This window comes from Ursus arctos, chromosome X, assembly GCF_023065955.2.
Source record: "Ursus arctos isolate Adak ecotype North America chromosome X, UrsArc2.0, whole genome shotgun sequence".
Lineage (NCBI taxonomy): Eukaryota > Metazoa > Chordata > Mammalia > Carnivora > Ursidae > Ursus > Ursus arctos.
The window spans coordinates 35,364,073-35,383,976 of NC_079873.1; the positions used below are offsets into that span (position 1 = coordinate 35,364,073).

The following is a 19,904-nucleotide window of genomic DNA, read 5'->3' on the forward strand; positions in this document are numbered from 1 at the left end:
TTTTTTGGTTCACTTCTCTCCTATCTTTTTTAATAATATTTTTGTATTATATTATGTTAGTCACCATACAGTACACCCCTAGTTTTTGATGTAAAGTTCCATGATTCATTACTTGCATATAACACCCAGTTCTCTCCTATTTGACTTCTGGAATCCTCTGTTCTCTGCAACCCTAAGAGATTTCCACAAGCCCTGGCTGCTGTTTACTGCTAGGCCTATATTCCCAGTGTAGTAAACTAGCAATTGTACTAAAGAAAAAGTCAAAGGCAAATGAAGGCCTCACCCCAGTGTATCTCCCACCTCTGTGAAGTTTGGACCCCTGGAGTCTTGCCTACCTTGTTATTTTCAGTGACTTCCCACAGATACTTTGTGTATTTGCACCAGCTTTTTAAATGGTTCTTGGCAAGAAGGTTATTCCAAGACAAGTTGCTCCTTTGTGGCTGGAAGTTGAAGTCCATTGCTTTGTGTTTTGTAGTATGTTTCCTTTTTCATCTTTTAGACCATCAGTTTGGATTTCAAAAGTGATCATATTCTCTTTCATTTCATCCACTGAATTTTAAAAAGTGAAAAAAATCATGTTTCTTGCTTCCAGAAAGTCTTATTTTGAACCATGGTTGATCATCACTAGGTGTTCCTTCATTTCCTCTGTGTCGTTACCTGTGTCCTTTAGTAATTCTGTTTCAGTATTGTAGTTCTCTTCTAGTGTGTAGAGGCACCAGGAGGAAGCTTCATTGCTCACTGTTTTCTGATTGAAAGACCAGACTCTTCTAGCCTCTCTGGCAGGGAGGACTCACCTCCATATTCTGTTCCCTTACAGGTCCTCCCTAGACCATTACCTATGGCTTGCACTACCCTTCCTCTGAGGTGGGAGAAGTCTTGAGATTTTTAGGGAGCAAACTCACCTCTAGGAACTGAGAAGCTCTAGTTCTCACCTCTAGAGTTTTTTGCCATGGGAATTTCCTGGACTCTGGTTTGGAGGGAAGGCAAGTTCTGTGACAGCTCCTTTCTCAGGACTGTAAGTTATCCATCTAGGCCTTCCCCACTCTCTTCAGCCTCTACCTGCCTGCTGGACCCCGTGGATGCTCCTGTTGAGAAGTGAGAGACTTCTCATGGCAGACTTCCAATTTGGATTGACGTTGTGAGGCACTGGATGGCAGGGGTGCCTACTTCTGCTGACATCTTCCCAGAATCTTCATTAACCTTTTTCTCACCTCTGATTGTAGGTGTTGCCCACAGGAAACTAGGTCAAGACCATTGGTGCACAGAGAACTGCATGAGCTGAGGTTCTGAATAGTACTAAATATTGTTTAGGTTAAGGCATTTAAAAATCAGTCTGCCATCAGCAAAGAAGCTAAAATATACTTTAATGAAATGAAAATTTGGCTTAAAACTCTGGATATTATACCAGCAAACATGATTTAGTTGGTTCTGGGTCCCCATGAAAGAAAAGTAAATAAAATTTCATAAATTTTAGGAATGTGTGGTATCAATTCCAGCACTTTCCAAACTAGCTTTAATTGGAAGGTTAATAAGGGTGTTGGAGAGGTTTATTTAACTCTTAACAACATTACATAGGTTTTTGTTTTGCTGCTGGACTTTTCAATGTGTATTGTAAATCTCCAAGGAGGGGAAATCAGTGGTCACAGATAGTCTAGTGATTGCTGTTTAGTCATTGAAATATTGCTCTATTTCAGTGACTGCTGAAATAACGGATCATTCTGTCAGTCATCAATGACATCCCCACTTGACTGAGCTATTGTGTTTTGGTTTGGATCCCCCCTAAGTCATATCTTATGAGTATGTCTGAGTGGAGAATTTCACTTGAGACATAATGTCAGGAAGTACTACTAGGGACATAGGGAAGTGAGACAGGAAAGAAAAAACAGCCAATAGAGTGTGTTAATGTGGGTAATTGGGGATCAGCCTTGCTGAGGACCTCTAGGAGAGGATATAGAACATCTTACTTGATAGGCGAGGAAGCTGAGGAACTCATCGATCAACTCCCCTACCTCTGTGTCTGAGGGTAGTGTGTAGAGAACAGTGAGTCCCAATGGGATATGGGTTGGGTGCCGACAGTGTCTGCTACATATTGTAAACAGTATTGTAAAAGGTCATGCATATCACATTTGTACTTTGTATTTCCTGTCTTTGTTCCTTTGTCCCTCATACTGCTGTTTCTTGAAATCCATAGAATGTCAAAAGTATTTCCTCCAGAAATTCTTCCTTAATTTTTTCCCAGCCATAAATGATACTTGTTCTGTTTACCATCAAGGCATCAGTTTTAAACCCTTACTTGAATAACTTTACTGTTCTCTCATGCAATTTCCTGCTATTGCGTTATAGTTATTCACAAATTCTTTCTCTCTTACCAAGACACTTAACCCTTGAAGGGAAGGATATATCCTGTTCATCTTTCTGTACTTGTAGCACTTAGCACCTGCTTGGTCATGACAGGACCCCAGTCAATGTTTGTTGAATGACTGAAGGTCTTCAGATTCTAGAACAAAAACAACATTAGCACAGTTTGATTTAACACATGAAGATTTCAGTTGTTACTTCTGCAAGTAAGAGGATGGCTTGAGTCACTAATTTTTGGAACATTCTCATTTGTTGGAAGAATTTTGTATCTAGATGGCCAAACATTTAAAGAAATGCCAGGAGGGGCTGGGGAATTTCCTTATTCCATCTGGACTGCAAGACACGTGTATGGGTGGGTCTGTTCTGAAGGCATGTTTAGAAGTAGTTAAGTATGTCCTTGGGAATTTTCTGATTTTATTCAGACAGATGTTTTCTCTAACTGGTATTGGTCTTTGTTAAGATAAATATAAAAGTCAGGATAGTTCCATTTTGCTTTTTCAATAGAAAAAGCTGTGTTTCTTCTGCATTCATAAGGAATGTTTATAGTCATTTTTATATATTAAATGCTATTAATCAAGAGAAGTAATCTGAGTTAAGCTACTGCCCTAAATAAGTAAAAAGTAGGGGTATAATTGGAAATGGCTTCCCTCTCCTATTTTCGTACTGTTCTACTTAATATTTGGCAGATGGAGTATGAATAGAAATGCTTAAGTTGGAATGCTTTATGGGGTTTTAAACTGTTGTTAATTAGTCGTGAAATAATTTTAATTACTTAAAAATTCCATTATGACAGTGCTTCAAATATGTGTCACATATCGGCAAACTACTACAGACCATTGTTTTGTAAATCATTTTACTTACACTTATACTGATGGGAAGAAAAATAAGGTGAATATATTTAATATATTTATAGAGAACTGTTTACCTCAAATTGGGCTATAAAAATCCAGAAGCCTTTGGGTTTTTATCAGCGGTTCAAAGCAATTACTTTTTAAAAAATGGAGAAAGCAATGTGAAAGAAAGAGGAACACCAATTGAGTCTAAGCCCCTTCTTCCAAACTCCTCTTTTTGCTATTTCAATTCCTTATTTTGGCTATTTGCACTTTTGTTCCTAGCCCAGAAGAAGAAAGTGACAATCATAACTACCAGAAGTAGCCTTTTAACAGCTGTGGGAAGACTTGTTGAGGAAGGCCTTTGTTACATATAAGGAACTGGGGAGCAAAGAGATTCATTCCTTTGTTCCTTTAATCATTCAAATATTTGTTGAACGGATAAATGAGAGATTGGGAAGACCTAGTTCTTAGCTTCCAGAGATTTATAAGCTAGTAGGAGATAGAACACATGTAGTCATATGGCTCTTATAAAATATAGACCATGTAAGTATGTGAAGACAGGTTAGAAAATATTAAAAAAATATATACAAGAGGGAGAATCACCTCAAGTTTGGGAGGTGGGGTGATGTTGGAATCTAGGAAGACTTCTTTGAAGAGGTACCATTTGAGTGTTATCTTGAAGATCAAGTAGAATTTTAATAGGCAGGTGGGAGAATGTTTATAAGAGATGCATTACCCTATTCCCTCTAGCTGTACCCTCTCCTGCACAGCCGAAGTATGCTGGGGATAGCTGGCCCCATTCCAAGCTCCAGGGACGACCTTTGTTGACTTAAGCAGATCAGCATTTTCTGTTCCCTAGGCTGAGGTAGAGAAAGGTCCGGGGCAAACAATGGGTCAGAAGCACAGGTGAGGTTTCTGCATCAGAGGTCTGGGCTGGAGGAGGATCAAGAACCAGAAGTTGAGTGATTGGGCAGTGGAGCTATTAAGAGTGTTGGCAACTCGGATGGAATAGCAAATCTCGTGGCTCTGTCGCTTAGGTTGGGGAAGTTAATTCAATTCCGAATGGTATCAGATTTGCCTAGTAAAGAGAAATCATTCCCATGGCATGTCCGGAATCCAATGCCTTTTAACACACTGGCTTTGTTCCACTTGACCATTCAGCCTAGTTTTAACATGGCGTCCCTCACCTCCCAGCATAGTGATGAATTCCTCAATTGTATCTTCATGAATTTCTCAGATCTGTCCACTTTTCTCTGTCCCCACTGCTGCTGGCCCAGTTTCCCCCAAATTACATCTCATCCATAAGACTGCAAGCCCCTCCTAAGTGATCTCCCTGGCCTCTTCCCATTTCAGAATGACCTTTCCAAAACAAAAATCTGATAGTGATATTCCTCAGCCTTGTCTTTCATCGCGCCGCCACCTCCATCAGTACCCCAGTGGTACTGAGCGTGTGGCAACTTTCTAAATATATCAATACTCTCTACCTGTACACGTGATGCTTCTTTGCCCGTAACCATTGTGTCGCCTTCTTCTATCCCCAGCTTATGCCCTAGACCTCCCTCAGAATATGAGTATTTGGGACCTCTTCCTAATTCCCAATCTACTGAGACTCTAAGGGGGTCGATGCATTCATTAGTCTCCTGCTGTGGCTTTGGAGGTGAACACAGCACAGCAGGGTGTCGGCTGGCTTCAGTGAAGTGTTCTAGGAAATGTAGCGCAAGACTGAACTCTATTCTGGCTCCTGCCCCAACCCTCATGAAGCTGACAGTGAGTGAAGGCGGAGCATTGGAGGACAGGCTGGCCGTTAACCAAGGTCAAGAGAAGTCAGGGTTTAGAGGGACATGGGCTGTAGAACAGTCAAGAGCTTTGAAGCAAGACTGGGAGAGCAAAGAGTTACAGGCTCTGGACTCTAATGCCTCCTCTATCTTCTAGATTTGTCTTCCCCAGCTTGTCTGCACCAACTTCACCTCCCAAAGGTGGCTGGTGTAAAATTACCTTGATGCTTAAAAGGGGCTGTTTCGCACTATTTTTGAATCTCCTTATGAAATTTAATAACATCAGAAGGGGGAATGAACCATGAGAGACTATGGACTCTGGGAAACAAACTGAGGGCTTTGGGGCGGGGGGAATGGGATAGGCTGGTGATGGGTAGTAAGGAGGGCACGTATTGCATGGTGCACTGGGTGTCATACGTAAGTAATGAATCATGGAACTTTACATCAAAAACCTGGGATGTACTCTATGGTGACTAACATAATATAATAAAAAATATTATTATTAAAAAAATCCTTCTAGTTTTGAAAAAGTTTACATTTTGAAAAACTTTCCCAGCAATATTCACGTCTAAATTAATTTTGTTCTATAGGTAGAGAGGGCTAATTAATTAATTCATAAGAATGAGCTTTTAGAATAATTCCTCTCTTGCCTCATGCTGTGTGGAATTTTAACTAAGTACCAGATAAATTAGTTCTGCCTTTGTGGCGTTTTCCACAGCTAATGTTTTACAACTGTTCAAAAACATAATCAGTCATTGTAAGACAGCGGTTTCTACAGCTGCATTACAAAGAAAGTTGCATGGTCTGGATTTGTCATCTTCACCAATCTTAATGTTTTTGCTGTTAAACTCTTATTAATAAGGATTAAATAAACTCATTTATTCAACAACAGTTTATTGAGCATTTAGTATAAACAACACATTGTGTTAGGCGCTGGCAGAAATACAAAGGTGTAAAAGACCCATTGCAACTCTCAGGGAGAGAATCTGGTAGGGAATAGAAGGTACATGGAGGAGCGCCTGGGTGGCTCAGTCGTTAAGTCTCTGCCTTTGGCTCAGGTCATGATTCCAGGATCCTGGGATCGAGCCCCGCATCGGGCTCCCTGCTCAGCAGGAAGCCTGCTTCTCCCTCTCCCGCTCTGCCTGCTTGTGTTCCCTCTCTCGCTGTCTCTCTCTCTGTCAAATAAATAAAATCCTTAAAAAAAATAAAGAAGGTTCATGGAGAAAAAGTAAATATAGAAGGAAAGATGTAATACATGTCCCCAAACATTCCACTGGAGCGGTTGAAGAATTATTTGAATGTATACAGGGAGCAGAGGTGAGGAGGGAGGAAAGGAATGTTTAGGCAGAGAGAATTCCATGAGCAAAAGCTCAATGGTAAGAAAATATAGACCCTGTTTAGGGAGTGAAAAGGGAGTATTTGGTATTTGGGAAATATTCATTGGGGCAGAGTACCCAAGCCTTTTAAAAATGCTGATGTGATTGCTTATTATTATTATTATTATTATTATTATTATTATTATTTGCTGGTAGTTCTTAAAATAAGATCTACATCTCTAGATTCTACATGAATCTACAAGATTCATGTCCTTTGTTTTAGATTATTTTATAGTAATAATGGATTAGTTCTCATGCATATTACATGTACATTATGGGTCTGCTTTGGCTCTGCTTTACTCTAGGACCCAAGCTATTGCTACGGCATCCATCGGGAACATTTCTGGTTGGCAGGGCAGAAGAAGAATATGGAAAGTCATGCCATATCATTTAGAGCTTTTGTTCAGAAGTGATGCATATCATTGGCCAAATAAGGTCTACGAGAACTGAGAAAGTTTTATTTTTTTTTAGACTATCATCTAAAAAAATGTGATGTAATTTGGATGACCTGAACATTTACCCTTAGACTGAGAACAGCCATGACATTTCAAAACTATGTTGGCTTCAGTGATTAGAGAGTGTCAAATAGTACTACTGGGTTGTTTTAGTAACACTCCCTGGGCAATCAGAGGCAGTTGGAGAAAGTGAAATGATCCTGATGTTTTGCCTCAGTTGAAGCCAAATGACATCACCGGTGTACAATGAAGATGTCCCAGGGCTTTGAATACAGAAGTGGGAGGATTTAGTCATCACAGGTGCGTTGCGATATAGGTGTGCCAAACAATAACAGCACCAACCACCGACCAGACTTGTGCCATAGCATTTGTGCCGTCCTTAGGTTTAAGATGATAATTTAGTTTAAGCCAATTATCATTGGTCATGTTAAATTCATGTTGTTTGAAAGGATTTTTAAGGTAAAATAAATTTTATTATTATTTTAATGTTTTAAGGGGACTCTATGCCCAACATGGGGCTCAAACTCATGACCCCGGGATGGAGAGTTGCACACTCTACTGACTGAGCCAGCCCAGCGTCCCTAAATTCATGTTAATTTGACATTTATTGGTTTGGTAGTTTTTATTTCATTTGTAAAGTTATTTTAGTTTAGGATTGTATAAGACGTCTAAACATAAAGAGTTGATGACGCTTCCGTATTTTCTGTAAGCAAAATGTTGATAAAAATGGTTAAACAAATTTCCCTCTTAAAGGGTTATCCATGCATCACTAAGATTTGAGAAATATTGAGGTAGGCAATGGGAATGCATTGGAGAATTTTGGGGTATGAGTCAGGTGGTTAGGGCTGTGCCTAAAGAAACTGATTTGGCAACACTATGGAGTGTTCACTAGAAAAAGAAAAGACGGGGCGAGGAGGGAGAATGCGATTTCAAGAATCCAGGTGTGTGGTAGGAGGAGTTCATGGAAATGGGAAAGAAGGGACAGAGGGAAGAGATGTTGACAGAGAAGCATTCATGGGAAGTTTTCAGGGACTACTTTGATGTATGGAAAGAAGGAGAGGAAGAAGTCAAAGTTCTCTTGAGATTTTTATTCCCTGTAAGAAAAAGTAGAGTAATGGAGACGGAATCAGTTTGGCAAAGACAGAGTTTAACTTTAGACATGATATTTACTCTGTTAATAGTAGTTTTCAAATAGGTTAATAAATTTAAAATATATAAAAGTAGAGAAGAAAACATGTTTTTTGAGTGGGGGTTGCTCGTGTAGAATAGTTTACCAATAAACAGTTTTACTTTTATATCTGCAGCATCTAGAACATTGCTTGGCACATAGTAGGCATTCGATAAATGTTAGATGAACTGAATTAGCTGGTATGAATTAAATAGGACCATTGAAAAAGATTAATCACTTTGATGTCTGTTTTGTCATTATGGCTAAATAAGAGCTTTGAAGAAGCCTGCTGCTTCAGAGCTGTCACATTCTGCATAGAACATACTTTTTGAGACAGTGCTTGTCTTTCTAGAGGAAGGGATATCTTCAGGGAGCACTCCCAATATACCACGAACTGGAGATGGAAAGGCAGGAAACTGGGACGAGGGAAGTGCCCTGTGGTGAGAGGCAGATTTTCCCTGAAGTTATGTGGTAATAGAGGCATTGCTGCTGGGATATTGAGCCTTGGGACAATGAGAACTTAGGGAAGATGATCCAGGAACTCCTGCACTGAGCCAAGCCCTTCAGGCCGAAGTAAGCCCTTGGCTTCTGGAAGAAGCAGAAGCAAACACTCTCTAGAGGAAAGCCCTGACAAATTTTGTCCACCAAACTCCTGATGATGAAATTGAAACAAAGAACTCCCCCAAATTATGAAACCCATGGGAAGGCAATTCAGAATGGCTGAAAACCAGCAGGAGCAACAAATAATAGATTTGGACCCTCCAAGGATGTAGATATGAAAACGATCAGATATTGAGCATAGAATAATTGGGTATGAAACATTTAAGGAAATAAAGGGCCCCACAGTAAATCAAAGCATACAACAAGATTCTATCAGCTATGACCAGACAAAATTGAAAAAAAATTTCAATCTGAGAAATAAAAAAATATAATTGTTGAGGGGTGCCTGGGTGCCTCAGTCGGTTGAGTGACTGACTCTTGATTTCGACTTGGGTCATGGTCTCGGGATCGTGGGATTGGGCCCAGCATCTGCTCTGCACTCAGCAGGGAGTCTGCTTGGGATTCTCTTTCTCCCTCTACCCTTCCCCCTGCTCTTGCTCTCTCTCAAAATAAATAATTAAATCTTAAAAAATGTGTGTGTATATATATATATAATTGTTGAGATTAAAAAAACTCAGTAGCAGATTTAACAGTGTATTAGACAAAGATGGAAAACAGGAAAGAGAAAAAGAGTGCTCCAGGGTATATACACATGTGAAAAAAAAAAACCCCAAACCTCCAAATATTGATCTATAGAAGAATGGATTAAAGGATGTCACGTGTATAAGGTGGAATATTATACAGCAGCTAAAATGAATGGTCTGTATCTCCAAGCAACAACGTGGATTATTCTTGGAAGCACAATCTTCAGTGAAAAAAATCAACTTCCAAAAGCTTGCATGTGGGTAAACATAACTTTTTAGTACTCAAAACGAGGAAACTCAGCGGCATAGTGTTTAGGCACATACATATTATTGATAAAACTATAAAAGAGGACTAGAATGGTGAACCAAATGTAGGAGAGTAAATACTTCTGGTAGGGAGGTAGGAGGATTAGTTAGGAAAGAATGCATGAGTAGATAGAAGTTGTTTACAATCTTATTGTGCTTAGGTAGTGATTTCATTGATTTTTATTATAGTCCTATGCTTTATAATTTATTTAGATGTTTTATTTTTCCTTGCCCATGCACAAAACATACACAAATACAGAAGGAAACAAAGTATTTAAAATAAGCCATTTACAAATTGGGACTTGTTTTTGTCTGAGCAGGCGTTTTCATTTGACCATTTTCATCTAGATTCCTCAAGTAATCCACCCTTTCCTTAAGTCCCTTATTCATCATAGTTTCTGTGTCGTGCTCATTTTTTTTTTTTCTGGGAAAAATCCCAAAGGAAACCTTTGATCATTTTTGCTTAGCAGCTTCTCCTCCAAAAACTGTTAGTCACATGAAACTGCCAAAAGATTTAAACAGTCTCCAATGAAACATTTGTCACCCCCCCAAAAAACTCTTTTAGAGCGTGTCATTCTGATACAATAGTTCATTTTAAAAATTTTAACTTCATTTTATTTCCATAGGTCTGTCATGTTCTGCGAAATATTGGTTCAAGTTGCCTAGGAAGATTAAAAATCTGAGAGAGGAAATTCTGAGTTAAAAAATGACCCATACAGACCAAGTGATGCTGCCTTGTGAAGAAAAATCTTGCATCTCTTCCTTCTTCCCCTTTCAGATGGGTATAGCTGCCCTTTTCTCTCCAATTTGGATATTCTGGGAAATGATTTTCCAAGAAGTACCTTCTCTTATGAAAATCTGTTGAGATGTTTTTCTGGGTTCTCCACTTTGACACCCCAGCTGCTAATCTCTGCTGCAGAAAGTGGTACAAACTTGAGGACAAGGTCACACGGGTTGATGACCTCTAACTTCACCTAGTCTACACTGCCCATACCACTCTGCCTACCTCAGCTCTCTGCTCTATTTTCAAGAGATGGAATGAATCTGCAACTCCACAGAGACAACAGATAGATGCTAGGGATGAAGTCCCTCAGTTTTATACCCCTTCTCTGTAAATTTAGAGCTTTCCAGTTCTTTTCTTTTCTTTTTTTAAAGATTTTATTTATTTGACAGAGAGAGACACAGCGAGAGAGGGAACACAAGCAGGGAAGTGGGAGAGGGAGAAGCAGGCTTCCCGCTGAGCACGGAGCCCGATGCGGGGCTCGATCCCAGGACCCTGGGATCATGACCTGAGTCAAAGGCAGACACTTAACGACTGAGCCACCCAGGCGCCCCCAGTTCTTCTTTCTTTCTTTCTTTCTTTCTTTCTTTCTTTCTTTCTTTCTTTCTTCTTTCTTTTTAAGATTTTATTCATTTGAGAGATGGAGAGAAAGAGAGAGAGCACGAGTGAGGGAGAGGGGCAGAGGGAGAGGGACATGCAGACTCCCTGCTAAGCAGGGAGCCCAATGCGGGGCTCGATCCCAGGACCCTGAGATCATGACCTGAGCCAAAGGCAGATGCTTAACCCACTGAGCTCCGGGCTTTCCAGTTCTTATCTTACGTTAGCTCTCTGTAGCATTTAACACTTACTGACCATGCTGGACAGGAAACTTAAATAGGTTCAGTGAGCAAGTGGTAAGATTATAGGGTGGGGACTGGGTGAACCCAAGAGCTGATTTTTGTTGTGTGAGAATGTGAACTGAGATCTTCCCGGCTTTCAAAAGATACTGGAGTTATGGATGTTAACTAGCTACAGAAGCCCAGAAAGCATCTATCCCATGTGACTTCCCATATGCTGGAAACTTCGCCTCTTTCTTCCATAACCAATTCTGGTGTCTTAAGGAATCTGTTGCGGCTTCAGCCACAATTGGATTTCAGTATCTTCCCTTCTTCAGCTGCTTTTGCTGGAATGGTGGGAGCAGTTTCTGAGTTGGAGACCAGATGCCTTTTCTTGTAGACATGACAATGGCGCTCAGCTACAGTTGGACTAGAACCCTTAGTGCAGCGCAATCCTTCATAAACAATATGGGTTAAAGAGGCACGCAGCTCTGCTTTTGCCCCGGAACCCAAACAACCTTCCATGACATTGCTTCTAAGGGAAAATGCAGTGTGAGTTCCAAATAATTGACTTATTAACAAACACATCCAGTTCCTGTGTTGGGGACTGCCTGTTCTGTGAGCTAAGAATTTTGTTGTTTTTAAGAAGTGCCTTTCCCCATTTCCTTAGGTCAGTCATGCTTTTCAAAATCACATGTCATGTGTTTTACATCAATTAAAATAATTTCCTCTGAAATTATACTAGAACATTTGTTCATTCATCCGTCAATATGCCCAACCACTTCTTTGAATGGTATGTTCATTTTTGAGGTGCTATTGATATAGTATTTATTAAAGCATTTCTACTTTTGAACTGCTCTTCTCCTACCTGCTAAGGACTTTTCATCTGCATTGATTGTATATTGTTGTAATGGACGAAAGCAAAATGGAAAATCCAATGCTTGCTTTGGCGGCACATATGCAAAAACTGGAAAGATACAGAGAAGAGAAGCATGGCCCCTGCCCAAGGATGGCACGTGAATTTGTGAAGCATTCCATATTTTTCGGATGTGTAAATAGAACTTTTGTAAGTCAAAAAAAAAAAGAAAGAAAGAAAGAAAGAAAGGAAAAGAAAGAAAGAAAGAAAGAAAGAAAGAAAGAAAGAGAAAGAAAGAAAGAAAGAAAGAAAGAAAGAAAGAAAGAAAGAAAAGAAAGTTTCATTGGTCTATAAGATTCTCTACTAGATGGTAAGGTCTTCCAGCCCGGGACTAAGTCTAGTCATCTTTGTACCCCCTTTGGCAAAAAAAAATCTTTCTTGTATTGAACTGAAACACTGTAGTTCTGACCCATTTGGAAATATGTTAGCATAGCACTTGACAATGAAGAATGTACCTCATCGTAGCTGTCTTTCTTGGCTGCTGAGATTAATCAGGTTCAAATCAAATTATGCAATTATTGTTTTCAGGAATAAAGAAATTATTTTAGATCCTTGTGGTAGACTCTGGCTTGCTCATCACACCCATTTCCTCTTCTAGGTGTGAGTGCATTTCCCAAGATCCTTTGTAGTGAGAGGTGGTCCAAGTTCTAGGCAATGAAAGGTGAATGGAAGTGAGTGTGCCACTGCCAGGGGCTGGCTCACAGATACTTCTCATGGATGACTTCCCATGCTTTTCTCTATTTGTTGGATGAGTGTGGAGGACTCTGAGGCCTAGGAGGAGTATAGAGTACCCAAGATGGAAGTAGCCTGGGTCCTTGAGTGACCATGTGGAAACCCGTTCAGTCAGGAACCTACAGTTGGGACTTCCTATGAATAAGAAATAAATTTCTACTGTATCCAGTCACTAAGATTATGGGGCTTCTCTTTTAGCAGCTAGTGCCACCCTAAATAATACAATTTTCCTTAAGCATATTTGAGAACTGTTTTGTCCTTTGTATATGTAGATGATGACTGTATTCTGACAACAGTTCTCTGACACCAACGGGGTGTTCTTCAATTCAATTCAATTCAATTCAATTCAATTCAAATCAATTCAGTTCTGACACTAAGTAGAGCTAGCCCAGATCCTACAGGTTAAGGGGCTCAGTCCTATAAGGCTTCTCCCACTTCAGATGCCAACCACAAGTCCTGGATATTACCAAGGCACCTGCACTTCTGCCCGGCCAGCTACAAATCTGGGAGTTCCCATGACCGCTCCTCCATTCAGGTTCAATAATTCACTAGAACGACTCACAGAACTCATGGAAAGTGCTATACTTAGGATTACAGTTTTATTGTAGAGGATACAACTCAGGAACAGCCAAATGAAAGAGATGAATTGAACAAGTCTGGGGGGCAGGTGGCATAGCGCTTCTATGCCCTTTCCTTGTGGAATCAGGGCACAGTACCTTCCAGGAGCATCCGTGTGTTCACCATTTCATTATGTAACATGATGGATTAAATCGTTGGTCACATGACTGAACCCAATCTCCCGCTTCCCTCCCCTCCTTAGAGGTGGGGTGGGGGTGGCGCTGAAAGTTCCAAACCTCTAACCACATGCTTGATCTTTCTGGTCACGAATACCATCCTGAAGTTGTCTAGAGTCCCGCCATGAATCACTTCATTAACATGAACTCAGGTTGAATGAGAGAGGCACCTTAGGTATAGCAAAAGACACTCTTATCAGGAAATTCCCAGGAGTTTTGAACCTTTAGGCCAGGAATGGGGGACAAAGACCAGACAGATTCTTTATTATATCACAATGGTAAATGACAAAAGTCAAAAATTTATTGTTGGAGCTTATTGACCAAAGAAAGTCTTTGGACTGGAGCTCACCCACTGGAACATTCCTCTTCAAGCTCTAAAATGTTCTCCTGTGTCCTGGATCTTCTTAGTTCCTCACTCCTTTACAGCCCTAACATGCACATGCTTTCCAATTAGGTTAGAAGGAAAGTTCACACTCATATTTGACTGACCTGTTCAACTTCACTATTGTTTGGTGTCACTTTATGCCTAGAATTCTGCTATTAACATTATAGTATATTTGTTTGTGGTCTTTTTGTATGCATATATTTCAGATAACTTTTTTCTCTTTATACAATTAGAATTATAATGGATATTGTTTGGTAATGCATTTCCCCCTACCTTTATATCATAAACATCTCTTACGTCATTCAATATTCCTTTAAAACATCACTTTTATGGCTATAAAAAATCCACCTATGTACTCTGTCTATAGATATAACATACTTTACTTGGACATTCCCAGGTGGTCTGAATATTTTGGTTTTTGTGTTTTCAGTGTTATAAATAGTAGCATGATGACTATCTTGTTTCATAAATCATTTTGTGTATCTTTTTTTTAAAGATTTTATTTGACACAGAGAGAGAGAGCGGGAGAGGAAACACAAGCAGGGGGAGTGTGAGAGGGAGAAGCAGGCTTCCCACTGAGCAGGGAGCCTGATGTGGGGCTCAATCCCAGGGCCCTGGGATCATGACTTGAGCTGAAGGCAGACGCTTAACGACTGAGCCACCCAGGCCCCCCATTTTGTGTATCTTTGATCGTTTCTTTAGGATAGGTTTATAAATGTCTCCATTCCTTTTAACTGCAAAATTTTAATATATTTTGGGTTATTTACATTTTCAACAAGATGTGTATCTATATGAAGAACAATTTGGCACCAAATCATGAGAATGAAAATACTGTTTGTATCTTTTAACCTGGTTATCCCCAATCAGAAGAAATCCCAGTGAAATTTAAAAAAAAAAGGAATTTGTCCAAAGATATGCATAGCACTGTTTATTCATAATAATGAATCATAGAAAACTACCCACATAATTTCAAACTAGACATACATGAGCATGATACATAGATGGAAAAAATGATGGGAGTATATTGTTACTTGGAAATATGTATACAAGACAATGTTAAACAAAAAAGGACAAAGACTAGAGAATGCTTATACTGGTTTTAACTAAGTAAAAAAAATATTTCTGTATATTGAAAAAGATTGGGAGGGGATTTAGAACAGCGTCAGTATGTTGTGCCAGTTTGACTTTTAAACTCACTCCCTCAAGTTACCCTAAGAAAAGGCAAAGTTATTGTTTGGATATCTTAGCACTAGACATGAAGAGTGGAAACACATCAGCAATCAGTGGGGTTTTAGAAGCAAATATCTCCTTGTCTTGCAGTTCACACAAAGATCTACCTTGACTCGGCTCTTACCTGCTCTTGCCCTCCTTTTGACTTCTGATTCCCATGATACCGTCAGGCACTCAGGGCTCTCCAAGTGCCCTTATGGAGTGAGGCACTCTGAGTTTCTTAGGAAATTTTGTCTTGAAGCCTGGAGGTCTTGAGGGTACTGACCAGTCTGGGGCCCTCTGCCTGGTCCTGCCCAACTCACTTATACTGATAAATGAATGGTATTGTACATGGCCATTTTGGTTCAGCTCTTCTGCTGCAGGCCATGAGGTTTTCCCTGAAGTTAAGGCAGACACATTGAAATTTAGCCTAAGAAAGTGTGTGTGTGTATGTGTGTTTTAAATATTTAATTTATTTATTTGACAGAGAGAGAGACAGCCAGCAAGAGAAGGAACACAAGCAGGGGGAGTGAGAGAGGAAGAAGCAGGCTTCCAGCAGAGCAGGGAGCCCAATGCGGGGCTCGATCCCAGGACCCTGGGATCAGGCCCTGAGCTGAAGGCAGATGCTTAATGACTGAGCCACCCAGGCGCCCCATGTGTGTTTGTGTTTTAAGCAGATGAATCTCTAGGTGCTTAAAATTAAGATATTATAGAGAAGGTATTTAGGGTAAGATCTCCCCATGGGCCATTGAGTTGTTCAATTGACCCCTTATTCTGTCATAAATGAGTAAAAAACAGAATCAATTCTTCTCTAAATTCTACAAGGGTTTAAATGACTGAGGCACACGACCTCATCAGGTCCTCCTTGGGACAAGATGTTAGGGTGAGAGATGATAAGAAAGACCTGGGACAGAGAAAGATAGGAATGTCAAGAAAGTAGACTCTCTGTGCAAACAAATTAACTTCCCTACAAGTGGAATCTATGATTTATGGCTTGTGAGCTTCGTGCTGTCACTAAACTAAGTGGTCCCAAACAGGTTCCTATGCATTTAAAAATTCTCCAGAATCGGGAAAAGGTCTGTGCTTCCATCTTACAGTGTTACTGTCTTGTGGCTTCAAATTTGCCAGGGTGTCAAGGGGCTGGCGGGGCGGGGGAAGTGTGGTGGATCATGCACACATGACCACCTTGATCCGGAAGGGATGAACATCGGCTTGGCTTACATGCCATTAATTTATGGATTAATGGAATTAATCACATGATCCCCTCTCGATGCAGCATCTGGGGGTACTAGTTAATGTAGTCCATCCAGGTAGCCACCCTCAAGCACCCATTCTACACCATAAAAGGAATGGGTAGATTTTTATTGGTCATCTGGCTGTCTCTAATTATACTCTCCTAATTTGTTTTCTGGTCTCCTCTATCTCCTTAATTAAATCTAGCCCGTGCATTGATAATTAATTAAGCAGCTCTAATCACATTAGTTAATTGCTCAACAACAACAACAACAACAAAAACCCATCCCATCATCTATGGCTCCCCACTGTCTGTCAAGTTAAGTGCCAGTTCCTTGCCTTGGTACTCAAGTCCCCAAAGAACAGAATCCCATCCTACCTTTTTGGCCTCATCTTCCAGCACTTCCCTACCACTTTTCAAATATTTCAGCCTACATGGGCCACTTGCTGTTCTTAAAACACAGAGTTGTTGTTTCATCCTATGTTTCCATCTGGTGTCCTATCCACCTCACCATTCTGCCTCTAATGGGTGGTATATATTTTAAATAAATTCAGCGTATTTTTTAATTTTGTGTCTTTCTGAGTCCCCTAGTGAAGGTAGCCACGGAATTCTAAATCGCCAGTGTCAAAAATTACGTCCCTGTTTAATATGACAGCACTTGGCAGCAGCTCAGCCTGCCAGCCTTAGGAACCAGGTCTTTCGTTGACATGTTACAATTAACACCCAAGGAGACAGCCACTTACGCACATTCTGCTGTGTAACCGCTAGTTTAGAGTGTTTCCATGAAGTCATTTCCTAGAGTATAGTGCCTACCAGATAGAAGTCAGAATTTTACCTTCTTTTTAAACAAAAATTTAGGGCATTTTCTGATGAATACAAAGATTCGTGAGAAGAAGAGAACAAACGCATGAGAAGCAAGAAGCTGTACACAGAATGCAAATGATACATTTAAATCCCCAGCGGTAAAATAAAGAAGAACATTGGATGGGGACTTCTGAAAAGATCTCTAGAATTCTTTTTTCTTTTTTAAGATTTTATTTTATTTTTGTTTAGTTTTTATAATAATTTTTTATTATGTTATGTTAGTCACCATACAGTACATCCCTAGTTTTTGATGTAAAGTTCCATGATTCATTACTTGCGTATAACACCCAGTGCACCATGCAAGATGTGTCCTCCTTAATACTCATCACCAGCCTATTTATTTATTTGACAGAGAGAGACAGTGAGAGACGGAACACAAGCAGGGGGAGTGGGCAAGGGAGAAGCAGCCCTCCTGCTGAGCAGGGAGCCCAATTCGGGGCTTGATCCCAGGACCCTGGGGTCATGACCCGAGCTGAAGGCAGACACCTAATGACTGAGCCACCCAGGGGCCCCAGATCTCTAGAATTCTTAACCTAAGATCCCTCCTGCCAAAGAGGTAAACTAGTGGCCAACACTTGCTTACATCCATGCCTAGTAACCCTGTTGACCAGGTTTTCCCTGACGTTTCTGGCTTTGAATATTCTGTAGCATTGCCTCCAGGCAACCAAGAGAGCAGAGCAGTCTTTGCTGTTGTCACCATTTTCTTCCACTAGAATGACCCCTTTACTCCTGAGTATCTCAGTCTGACTTCTAAAGACATAGGTGTTGCCTCTGTTGACTGTCTTTTCAATGTTCACCCTGAATCCATTCTGCCTTGGCAGGCTCTCAGGACCTACTCATTTTCATAATGGCTAAGATCCTTAGAGCCCCGCCCAATATTCAGTTGTCGGGTTGAAATGAATGTTAAAAATGAATAAATAAAAAGTCACATTCTTATTTTTAAGATACGAAGAACCAGAATTGATAGGCAGCCTCTCTAAATTATTAAGTAAAAAATTCTTTAACATTGTCCCTCCCCCATCCATTCTTTCAACCACCCATCCATGCATTCATCCATCTAGTATTTATTGTGTGCTTACTCTGTGTAACCATTGTACTAGATGCTCTTGCTAAAGTCCTTCCATCAAAGAAACAGGCACTTTCCTACTCAGCATTTACCCTAACCGTGTCCTTGTTCAGACTCCTGGGTATTTTTTGAGCTGTTCTGTTTTGCTTTTAGGTTTGCTGGGTGATCTGCAGCTTATATTAATGGATACCTGAGAGGGGAAAGAATAAGGGGGGGTGGTAAAGGGCAATTGCGAGTCAAATGACTGGGATAAAAGCAAAGAGTTCAGCTCCTACTCATGTATTCCCAAATTGTCTGTTGAGTCCCTACCACAAATAAAACTTTATAGTAGACTTTTTGAGGGATATGATGAATGAAAGAGGATTTTTATACTTATTGAGCTTATTTTCTCTTAGAGAGTAAAAGATGGACGTGAGTAATTAACTCAAGGTAGACTTTCATGAACACAGAAGGAATAGTACAAGGAGTTTGAGTATTTAGAAATAAGAAAGATCACCTCTGATTGGAACGAATCAGGAGAGTATCCTTGGAGGAAAGATATTTTGAGTTTAGGATTTGGAGGATAAGTAAGACTTCGAGAGAGAAAGAAGATATTCTGGGCAGAAGGAAGAGCATGAACAAATGTAAGGAGGCAGGGAAGTCCAAAAGCATAGTAGGGAATGCTTAAAGGCAGATTTTGGAAAACTGTTGCGTTGGCTTTTTCTCTATATTATCCTGTTTCATCCCTGTTTTGTTTTTTGCTCTTCTCTTTCCTGCTCTGTGCCTAGGGAGGCTGACCCTGGGACTTCTTTTCCAAAGCTCCAATGGGAGGCACCAAGAAGAGATTGGCAGGTGGGAATGGAGGGCTCAGGGCATCTCTCCCTACTCCTTCCTTGCTTTGATGCAGTATCTGCATCCCTCCTTAATCTCAGCTCCCGCCAGACAGCTATTCTTCTGTGGTTCCAGCGCTCAGTGGGCTCTGGTAATACTGTACCTTCCTTCTGTCCCTTCAGCCTTAGGGAGCGCTAACAGCTTCCTCTTCATTGCTGTTAGTCTCTGTCTCAGCATCCATTGCTAGTTCCCTTGACATTAACCACATGTCTGTAAATAGTCCCTTCATTAAGTCTCTTCATTTGAATAATTTGGATGAATTCTGTTTTCTGCTGAGACTCTCTATTGCCATAAATGCCAAGCTAAGATTTGATATATCACCCTACCCACAGCATCTTAAATCCTGAGTACATCCTGACACCCATATGTCTATTAATGGAGTTTCCACTCTCAAAGTCAACCTGGAGTCATCCTGGACTCTCCTTTTCCATTACCTTTCACCTCGAATGATTTGTTGAGTTTTGCAGATTCACCTTCATTATGCCTTTTGCATTTTTCTTCTTTTCCTTTCATAACCACTGCCCTAGTCCAGGTCTTCATTGCCTCTGACCTGTGAAAATGCAAAAGCTTCCTAACTCACTTCTTTGCTTCCAGTCCCTTCTCACCAGACCTTCCATGGACCATGACTTAGACTAACAGCTTTGCCTAACAGCTAACTTCCATGATTGAAAATCTCCAATATCCTTAAAAACGAACGAAACATCCCAGATCTATTAGACGATGTAGAGGGAGTGAAGTACAAATTTGTCAGGTTGACCTTCGAAGATGCTCATTATATGGGCC

The 19,904-nt window shown here is 40.4% G+C and overlaps 1 non-coding gene across 1 annotated transcript; it reads left to right on the forward strand.

Annotated features, from left to right (window-relative positions):
* The first annotated feature begins 11,992 nt into the window (after nucleotides 1-11,992).
* Nucleotides 11,993-12,095, forward strand: LOC113266007 (U6 spliceosomal RNA). The gene has a single exon (XR_003320209.1). It is a non-coding gene; the product is annotated as a U6 spliceosomal RNA (small nuclear RNA).
* The last annotated feature ends 7,809 nt before the right edge of the window (nucleotides 12,096-19,904 follow it).